An 11,253-nucleotide genomic window follows, 5' to 3' on the forward strand; every position below is an offset into this window, starting at 1 on the left:
CCCCAATAGATTCCTGTGAGAGCTGTAATGGCATTAACCAATTTACGACCTTTATTGATTACATAATCAAGATAGACACCCCCTTTCAATTTGGAATCCAGAATAACTGCGGGAAATCTTGTTTCCTCCACCAATGGAATTGGACAGTTGTCGACTATCAAGTTTGCTTAGGAAAGTCGAATCTTCTTCTCCTCGTAAACACAATACTTTGCGACTTAGATGGCGCCAGGTCCAGGCCTTTGGCCCTGAGGAATTCGGAAATTCTTCGTAAAGCATCTACCATAAAATGCCTCTGCCAGCGATTTATGTGTGAAGAACACAACCACGTCATCTGCGTATTGTAACAGTTTGACTCCTTTTGGCAGAATTTTATTTAGCTCCCTCACGTAAATGTTGAATAAGGTAGGACTCAGAATGGATCCTTGTGGAATGCCCTTATTGGTGATAAAAGGACCCTTGATTGACCCGTTGTCTATTAAATATATTTCTCTACAGCGGGTAAGGTTGTAGATGATCCAACTTACGCGGGCAAGAATTCCAATATCTCTTAGGTCCTTTAGTAAAATAGTTGGGTCCACATTAAACTTTTAGAAAGCAAGACATAAGAGAGATCCTTACGAGAGGCCTTACTTCCTTTAAATTTGCTTTAGGGAAAAATATTAATTACCAAAGCTTTCTTCCCGGAACTCGGAATGCAACCCTCCTTCAGAAAACGCCGACTAAAGCATTTCTGTATTGTTAAGCCGTTTTATCATTAAGTAGCTTATACGATCCAGACCCAGAGATGATTTGACTTTACTGCTTGAAATTGCCAAATCCAGTTCAGAGCGCGTGATAGGATCATCCAACCACCTATGACCTTCAGGATTACTAACATCTTCCTGAATCAGCTTGTTCACGGAACCCTCAATACCGGGGGTGCATAAAGGAGGGCAGATCTTTGCCAATGCTGTCTGAATTGCCTCTTCTGAAGTCGCTGAAGGTCCCTGTGCAAATGCTTTATTCTTAAATAGCTTGACCAGCTTTCAAACCTTTGACCTGGGAGTTTTGAAATTAAACGAGTTACACTTATCTCTCCATCCCTTCTTCTTTTGCTTTCTTAACTCTTTTTTACATTTTCTATTACTTTTTTTTATATATTAGATAGTTGTCCCAAGTAGGATCGTGTTTCGAAGAATTGCTTCCTTTTGTTAACTGCTTCTGTACAGTGTTCATTCCACCAGAGAGCCGAACCCCTTAAGTTCTTGACCTCTTTAGCTTCCGCAAAGAGTTGACCCGTTTGCCTTGCAAAGATTCCAACGCTTAATGTTCTCCGCTACTTTATCATAAGCGGCAATCACATTATCCGTGGAGTCCATAAAGTGATCTGGGTCTCTTTTGTCCAGATTAACCTCTGTCTCGGGGGGGTGTAAGGTCCCGGCTTGCGAGTTGATCCATTATTTTCTCGAAGGACCAGAGGAGGTGTGTATCGTCTCCTCAACGCAAAGTTAGCAATAAAACGTAAGAAAGTGAAACATGCGACTCACCGTTCGGTCGGCCGTCGTCTCCTGGAGGGACCTCGTCCGTTCTCGGGGCGCAAGCAGGCACGTGCAAAGGCAGGCAAGCAGCAGGCAAAGCAGGCAGACACGCAAAGCAGTGAAGGCAAGGCAGGAGCAGTCGAAGTTCGATCTCCCGGAAAAGCGAGCCCTATAAAGCCTTTCGTGGTTCGAGGGTGCAATGGGCACCTCGAGACTTTGTAGCGAGTGTTCGCGGTGACGATTTGAATCTGAGTGTGTGTTCCCGACGATGTCTCGTATGAGAATGTGTGTTCATGACGACGTCTCGTATGCGAGTGTGAGTGCTCGCGGTCCTGTAACAGCGCCGCGAACGAGCAGTCTGTTCTTCCTTATTGATGGTGCCTTCGTATGGCGAACGCGGGCAGCACTGATTAGTGAGTCGCGGAAATATCGATATGCGAGTTAGTTGCGATCTGCCGACGTTTCGCGCGAATCACCGTGAATGTCCTAAAGCTAAAGTTTTAACGACATATACAACAAATGTGACTAAGCTAATAACTACTAACAACTACTATTTACATTGAGGCAAGCGCCGAACAACCTCAAACCGTATTAATTCCTCATTATTAAGCGCTATCTTGCAGTAGTTATAACGTTTAGTGCGTTGTGACTTGCCATTACAGATTGTCGTCACCGGAAAGTGGTCGCTGCCCATTGAATCGTCTCCAGTCCTTGAATCACTTATAGCGGCAAAATTAGCAGAGGCTATTGCCAGATCCAATACATTTCATCATGTACTCCATCGGGGGTACCGATGTGAGTAGGACAACTACATGAAAATCGAACTTTTCTATAATGCCAACAATGCGTGAACTCTGGATGTTATTATTATTACAATGCCAGAGACAGTGGTGAGCGTTAAAAAATCGCCAACTATTAACGCATTATCATAGGAAGAAGCGAACTCAAATATAAGGCGTATTATAATTGGGATGCCTATAAACGTGCATAATTAATAGCTTCTTGTCATTAAGAATAACAGCAATACTCAAAAGCTTAACCGAGGGGTATAAATTCCCCGGACTGTCCACTAAATCATATTTTGTATTATTACGTATAGCAATAGCTATGCCTCTAGCTTTCTGATGTAACTCGGTTACTAACAATGACATCGAAGCCACTTATAATATAACTTTTATCGGCGTTATTTAATGTTTCTTGTATGCAAAAAACATATAAACTATCCGCAAGTCCTTGCAAAGTCGACAGCTTGTCATTAAGCCCTCTGCAATTCCACTGAAAAACCCGACAGCTTGTCGACAGCTTGTCATTAAGCCCTCTGCAATTCCACTGAAAAATCCTACAGTTTCTCATTCTCGGAGCGTTGGGATTGAATGAAACTGCTATTGTCAATAGATGGTTGGCTATGAGAAAGAGCAGATTCCGTGTTGTTTTTAATTACGTTTTCCACAATGCCAATTATAGAATTGATCAAGAATGTAATGTCAATCGGAGTCGCCTTAGCTAAGGAGCCCTCGTCTGGGTCTATGGCATTAGGTGTTAAGATGGAGGTGAGTTCATGACTGAAAGCATCTTCCACGTTTAACCCTTCGCGAGTAACGTCGGGTCACTCGTGCCCTGGCGAAAGTGACTGTCCTGTATGTCAGTGTCTGTTTATATAAATATATTGTTTAAACAAATGAAAAAATCGGCAATATCGCGATTGATCCTTAAAGTAGGATAGTTAATAAGGTAACATGAATTTTTTCAGATTTTTTTAGAACACTTTAAAGTATTTTTTAGGCGTCGGAAATGAGTGACCCGACGTTATCAGTTACAGGTGCCGAAAAAGACGTTACCCGCGAAGGTTTAAAGTTAATCTATTCACTAAGGGAAAATCAACCTGAATATCTTGTTGTTGCACACTAACCCTACGGAATTCAGGATAGACCGTCGACTGAATCGGTTGCTGTCTACCGTTAGGGAAAACTAACTCATTAAGATGAGATAACTGCAACCTATGTTTGTTCGAAAGGCAGCATCCCTCCTGTCTGTTTTAGATCTATCTTACGCACTAATTGCTTAGGTCTAGCCAAGACATTTGCATACGACGAGGAATCCCTAATATCGTTAGAATTATTATCCTGTGGAAGTAACTCTTGTATTAGCGCAAATCTGTTGTTATTTAAAAGTGTCGAACCCTTACTATGAAACATACCATGAGAGGAAAAATAATCGGCGCCGGCGTCAGTCACAGCGGACGGAGGAAGTTGCGGAAACCCGGAGAAATCAAACCTGGGATCTGTTGCCACATCGTTGGCCTTGTTACCCCTTAATCTTCTGCGTGCTTCCTTGAATGTGATGTTCTCTGCAACAACCAGCGAATTGATTTGATTCTGCAATATAACGGCCGAACAGTTTGGCGAAGTGGCTAGGTGACCGTTGCCGCAGTTCAGGCATTATGGAGGTAGGTTTGTATTCGGACAGACTTCCCTCTCCGGGTGTTTTCCGTTCCCACAGAGAAGGCAACGCGGGAAACTTTTGCAAATATTACTCACATGTCAAAACCTGAACACGCATAACAAATTTTTGTTTTGTTAACATATGGCATCACTCTATATCTAACCCTAAACAGGTACACATATTTAGGCAGTTCTTGACCTATAAATTTAATTCGAATAGTGCGCGAAGGAACTAGCTCAAAACCGTCTTTCCCCTTAACTTTCCGGTTTCATCGCTCAATGGCGTAAATCTTAAGATTACGCCCGTCACTAGATTCAAAGAAAGGAATCAAAGAATGCACGTCGAAATTCTGTGGAATATCCCGAATTATACCCGTACGCATAACCTTGAAACCCGGAATGTATGCTCTGAGATTAGCCTGTTTCAATTATCTACGAGCCTATTGTCTGATGCCGCTGTACGCGTTTCCGCAACAAATCTGTTTCCGGATATTTTAACTTCTCGAAGATCTTTAAGAGCAATTTGCGATACTAATTTGGCCACTTTCAGGTGATGAATAGAGGAGTTATCATTTGCTGTTACCGGTTCGATGAATACAGAGTATGGAGCTGTCCAAAGACGAATATCTGAAATTTGAGCCGCGTGACGACGATATACCCTATTGTTTTTCTGATTAATATTATTACCGCCACCGATTACCTTACGTACTTTCTAAGACGAATCTGGGTTTCTATTTTTAATATCACTGGGCCTTTTACGGTCATTGTCTTTAACTATAGTGTTAGTATTAGTATTAGAAGACTTTGGTACTTGCATATTGATGTTATCAAGGTCAAGGTCGCACGTTCCCGCGGAAGTTAATTCACCTTCTTCTATTCGATCTGGCATGACCGTGTTATTGTTTTCGATTAGGGTGCGATTGCCCCCTTTTGTGGGGGAACGACCCCGAAAAGAAGGAAGGGAAAGTATACCTTTGATCATTCCTTGATATAAACGAGGGGAAGAAACTTTAGCAAATCTAGCAAAGGAAGGCCGGGAAGAGGAAACATTTTTGGAAATATCGTCCGTCAAGTACTGTTCATCCATGTCCATTTCCATATTGTCACTTCTTTGTCCCACGTCACTAAATACAGACTCTTGCGAGGAGGGAGGGTCTTCGTTCTCCGTCTCCTGCGTGCTGCAAGGGGCCGAAACCTCCTGCATTTTGACGAACATTTACTAAAATAAAATTGCTCGCGCACTGACTAAATGTGATAAAATAAAAAAAGAGAATGAAAGAATATGTAATATTTATAAAGTATCTCAATACTTAAATGACGCTAAACCGGAAAAAATCAATTAATCCGGACCAAATCGCAAGCGCAACGCAAAAAACTTCAATTTTATCCCAACGTTGGGTAAGTTGCGAAACCGTTGGCAATTAGAAATGAATGTATCCTTACATATAGGGCACGTTGCGTGAACCGTAGATAAACATGTGTTCCTGGCCTGGAAGCGCGTATTCGAATGAGGCAAATCGTTAATTATTTGTTTCTTCTCTATTTCTTTTAAGACCTGACATTTATGTAACAAGAAATCGATCATTCTTTTTAACGTGGTCATATCGGTATCGAGTAAGCTATTCTGCCATTCCTTCCTAGTTAATGTATCTAACTTGGTACATAAAAAATATATAAAAAAATCGTCCCATGTATCCGTCGGCCGTCCTAATGATTTTAACGCTCTTATGTGCTTCGATATACCGTCCGCGATTTGTCTCAATGTTACATGATTTTCCTTGTTTATACTAGGAAGGTCGAAGATAGATTTAATATGACTAGGAACAATGTGACGCTTGTTGTCGTAACGCTCCTTAAGTATACACCAGGCAATTTCATAATTATCGTCGGTTATCTCTAACGAATGTATTACCTCCGCGGCTTCCCCAATTAACAAAGATTTAACATAGTGCAGGCGTTGTATATTAGTGATACCCGCGTTGTTATGCACCAGAGAATAAAATGTATCATGGAAAGATCTCCATTCGTTATAATTTCCGGTAAAGGTGGGCAGTGTTATTTTCGGCAATCGAATGCTATTATTATTATTATTATTATTACTTGTAAAAGCCGGAGAAGCACTTATCGATGACGTTGCTTGTACGGACATTCTCGCATTGTCGATAATAAGGTTAATCCTGCTACTCAAGACGAAGTAATCATTTTCAAAGAACTTTCTGTCAGCGTATTCGGTTTCCGTTATAAATAACTCTAACTCCATTTGCACTTCGTTATAATTCGACCAATTTTCATTGAGTTTGTCTAGCCGAATTTTAGCTTGTATAATATTCTTGTTAGTGACGGTGAATGAATTCAAATAGGTATTACAACGCATACACGCGGCCTTTATGCTGGATCGCTTCTTCTTTAACGCTTGAATTCTCTCGTCGTCATTCATATTGTAAAAGATCGAGCGTATGGAACTAATAAATAAATTGGAGACTAACCTTTGCCGAGCCCTCTTACCTTACGCCCAATCAACTGATTCCTCAAACTGCGTCCGTCGTTGGTCCCTTAGCGCCTATGTGGGTGGAAAGCCTTGTTCCGCCGTGTCCTCCTGCCCTGCAGCTTATCGATAGAAGCTCCCAGCCTTGTTCCGCTGTGTCCTGTCGCTTATCCGAATGACACTCAAAGTATGCGTCGATATCCGGCTTGAAGGACCAATGTAAAATGTGATGATGATATCGCGGTTCAATGTTTTAAAAGAACTGACAATGAGTCTATTTCGCGATAATATATTTTATTGCGTTATGGACTGTATCTTACAATAGTTACGTTTAAGAATGAGACGCTAAGTGGCGGCTGGCGGCGGGAAGCAAGCTTTTATATACCGAACCTATCGCTCTTAAACTCAGATGTTAGATTTAAACTATCAATACATTATAAATGTAGGTCTTGTCAGAAATAGACAAAGAACATATATAATAGAAGAAAATAAATAAAAGATATAAGTTTAAAATCGACACAACGACTAAAGTGTTTACAATAAGTAATAATGAGAGAAATAATAAGATTTACAATAAGATTTAACATTGTCAAATTTTTACACAATTTTGCTGCAAACTTAATAAAAATTACACACACGCACGCACGCACGCACGCATGCACGCACGCACGTACGCACACACACGTTGTTCTTCAATCCCTTTTATTGTCATTTTGTCACTAATCCGACGAACAGCTTGTGCACGCGCTCAGTTCAGCGGGTATGGCTCGACGACTAATGTTCGTAGCGGAACGAGGCAAACGGCAGTTTGTTGTTAAAACCTGCCGCTAAGTGTCCTCCGTAGTCGCAGTGCATTCTCTGTGCCGGTTGTTGCGCTATTTAAAAAATTCGGCCTTTTTTTTTAACATGTCTTGTATATACAAAAAGTCGATTTTTTCCATGTTGCTCGCTACGTAAAGGCACGCACTTTATATTCTCCCATTCACGGCAATGGTTTTTTTTATTGTGTACAAATTGAACACATGGAAATATCTGATATAACGGATTTCTACAATTAAAACAGGACCGGCCATCTATCGCATCGAATTAACTCAATCATATGCTTTCAAACAGCATACATGTGCCCAACATCTGCGTTTGACAAAGCGTCCATACACGAAGCACATACGGCACTATTCGTGGAATAATAAAAGTATATAGCGCAAAATTTCGTATGTCCGTTCAGCGCAATGATTTATGAATGAGGTACTATCTTGTTGATAATTTCCATAAGGTTCTCACTCTGATCACTGATGTAATCACTATCATCCGACAACATGTGATCACATCGGATGATTCATCTAATATTGCTTCAAAATTATTATTGTCTATTTCCATTTTTGCTCATTATCGTAAAAATCTTCCTCTGTAGGTACTGAACACTTGGCGCAAAAAATACGAAGTACCCGCTGTACTTTTTTTCAACCAATATATCGACCTGTAGACTTTCAAAACACATATTGCGGTTTTGACTCGTTTCATTCCTTTTATATACTTTTATCTATCACCTTTTTCTCTCGTTCCAACTAGAGCATCGCATATCTTTTCTTCTTCTGTTTTAGCTCATGGTATATCAAATTCGGTATTAGTATACACCGCAGAGAGATGATATCTCCCCTAGACGTTGAGTCGCGTTGCTGCGCTTATGCGATATACGATATTTGTTTATAAATTCTAGCCGCCGGACATCGGCACTCGCTTTTGTAATAACCGAATAACGTCCCGGCACGCGGCCGTTGATAAACGACTCTTTCTAGAAAAAAAAAATGAAGAGGACCGCGACGATTAAATCGTCCTCATTGCTCATTGACAACAATTTTTTGGTTAAGTATTTATCTCGGAACATCAGTGCTTCCTTTTATAGTGTGAGATAATATTTGTTTTAAAAATTTTATTAGCCGGATATCGGCGCTCACCTTTGTACAGTCGCGCTCATTAATGTCTGGACACCAAAAATTGGATGCGTTTGGAAACTCATCTCTCACAGTCTAACTGTCCCCCTTAGAAAGAGACAAAAAGTGAGTTTCCGAAACGCATCCAATTTTCAGTGTCCAGGCATTAAGCTGGATGCACAATACAAAGAACAGATTTTTAACCTATCGGAAGCCATATATCAATACTGCAGCATTGATACACGGCTTCCGATAGGTTGAAAATCTATTGCCTATGTTATTCCCTGTTCCTGTTGCCTGTACCTTTGTATTTAGCCCAGTAGCTAGGTAAGTTTACCCTGCAAAAGGTCGGGTAGTTTTGATTTTTGGATATGTTTTATACTTTGGGGTCCTAATGAAAAATCTAAGTTTTCGATTTTGGCGCACTTCCGCTCGCGCCACCATCTTGAAAAAATGGAGCACAAAACCGGTTTTTTCGGAATATCTCCTCACCAGTAGGTATTTGGGTAAAAATAGTTATTATCAATTTTGTAGAAGATATAATTTCCTACAACTTTTGTCTGAAACATTTTTTTGTATATCTAATAGATAGCAAGCTACAGCACTGTAAAATGGAGCAAAATCATTTCGCAAGAAAAATCATCACATGCCTAGGTGATCGAATGGGTGAGACGCCCACACGGTATGAGGGAGGTCCAGGTTCGAATCCTGGCTGAGGTGATATTTTTCGCAATAAATTCTTTACAGTTATATTTGGGGGGAGGAGATGTTAGATACGATGCGTATCAGCATAAGAAATTAAATCGATTATCGATTTAAAAATATGTAAATTTACTGTTCCTACAAGCATGCTGTGTTTCCGACAAGACCGACAATTCAGTTGGCGCGTAGTATTTGTAGGAAATAGTATCTACTAAAAATTCACACAAAAAATTATTTTGTTACTTAGATCCAAAAGCTCGGACTAGACGGCATTCTCACATTATATCGATTAAATCTTAGAGTCCTATGTCCTATTACTATTTTGTTAACAATAATAATAATTAATTTATATTAATAGAAATTAATAAACAATAATTATAATAAAATATGCTTAAAAAGGGCCTTTTGTGAAATTTTTAATAATTTGCTCCACTTTACAGTGCTGTAGCTCGCTATCTATTACATATACGAAAAAATGTTTCAGACAAAAGTTGTAGGGAATTATATCTTCTATAAAATTGATAATAACTATTTTTGCCTAAATACCTACTGGTAAGGAGATATTCCGAAAAAACCGGTTTTGTGCTCTATTTTTTCAAGAAGGCGGCGCGAGCAAAAGTGCGCCCAAGTCGAAAACTTAGATTTTTCATTAAAACCCTAAAATATAAAACATCCAAAAATCAGAACTACTCGACCTTTTGTAGGGCAAGACCTATTTTTTCCCCCTGCTACTGGGCTAATTGTGCATCCAATTTTAATGAGCGCGATTGTACCCGCGTGACGTCAGCCCCCCTCGCCCTCGAATTCCCTCAGGCCTGCTCCGCCCTCGGAGCCCAATGGCTTAGAACCCGCTTAGTATACCTGCTCCTGGGATTTGGACGTAATAATAAGTTTTACTCAAATTTAACAAAATTTAGTATTTTAATCTGCCATATTAAATCTGCCATTTTAAGTTTTGGAATTTTTACTACAAATTTGTTATTAGGGATCTCAAAAACCTATATACAGGCTGTCACTTAATTCGCACTCACTATTTACACAGCGATATTCCTTATCAAAAACTGAGTCAAAAAGTTCTAAGCTATTGTTTTCTGTAATGCTTATTGTTAGTAAAATAGTAATTATTAAGTAAAGTCAATATAACCAGAGCACTGTCTTTAGCCGAGCGTACGTCAGTGAGCCACGCGCCTGGTAATCTGCGCTCACTTAATTATACCACCAGACGTGCGGTTCTCGTGGTATAATTAACTATTGACGTACGGCCAGCTAAAAGGTGAGTGGATCAACTTTACTCAATAATTATTATTTTACTAAGCATTTCAGAAAAAAATGGCTCAGGATTTTTCGACTCAATTTCTGATGAAGAATATCGCTGTGTAAATGGGCGTGAAATAAGTGACACCCTGTATACCAACTTATATGTAAATATAACAAAATTTAGCATTTTGGTCTGCCATATTGAATCCATCATTTTGAAATCAAGTAACGATTTTTTTTATAGTCCTTATGTTGACTTTTAAATTGAGTCCAGAAAGAACTTGCTATCTTAATTTTTGTTGAAGATGTATTTTTTACTTTTACTCCATATTACGAATTTTTGACGAGATATGAAGAGGTGAAAGTCACAAGGGTGAGATTTTTTGTTAAGAATCCAATTCTTCTTCTTTAAAATGAGCCCAAAAAGAAGTTGTTATCTTTATTTATTTATTTATTTATTTTAAAGATATGAATTTTTGAAGTTACTGGGACATATATTAATCCGGGAGTCAGGGGATTAGATATTGAAGTTCACGGCGCAAAGCTGGAATTTTTTTTAATCGATTCTTATGATATCCCGTAACAAGCGTGTAAAGTCTCTAGAATCAACTCGGCCCGCTTCGCCTTTTTTTATTGCAAAATATATTAAAAAACGCGTTTCTGTATAGTTTTCTTCAAATAACTCCTTTTGTGTTGGTCAAACGACAAAACTTGAAGAGAGGAAAATTGTTCGGAAGGAAATTTCCTATAAGAATAAGCCTTAAAAAAAATTAAAAAAATTTTTTTTTAATGCAAAATTGCAAAAAATACGCGAAAAAAGGGCCATTTTTACAGGTTCCCGAAAACTGGGTTAAAAATTATCATATTTAAGCGGACATTCACTCAATGATACCTTTCAGTATGCTGAACAAGTGTGCACA

The sequence above is a fragment of the Temnothorax longispinosus genome, chromosome 11, assembly GCF_030848805.1.
Source record: "Temnothorax longispinosus isolate EJ_2023e chromosome 11, Tlon_JGU_v1, whole genome shotgun sequence".
Taxonomy (NCBI): domain Eukaryota; kingdom Metazoa; phylum Arthropoda; class Insecta; order Hymenoptera; family Formicidae; genus Temnothorax; species Temnothorax longispinosus.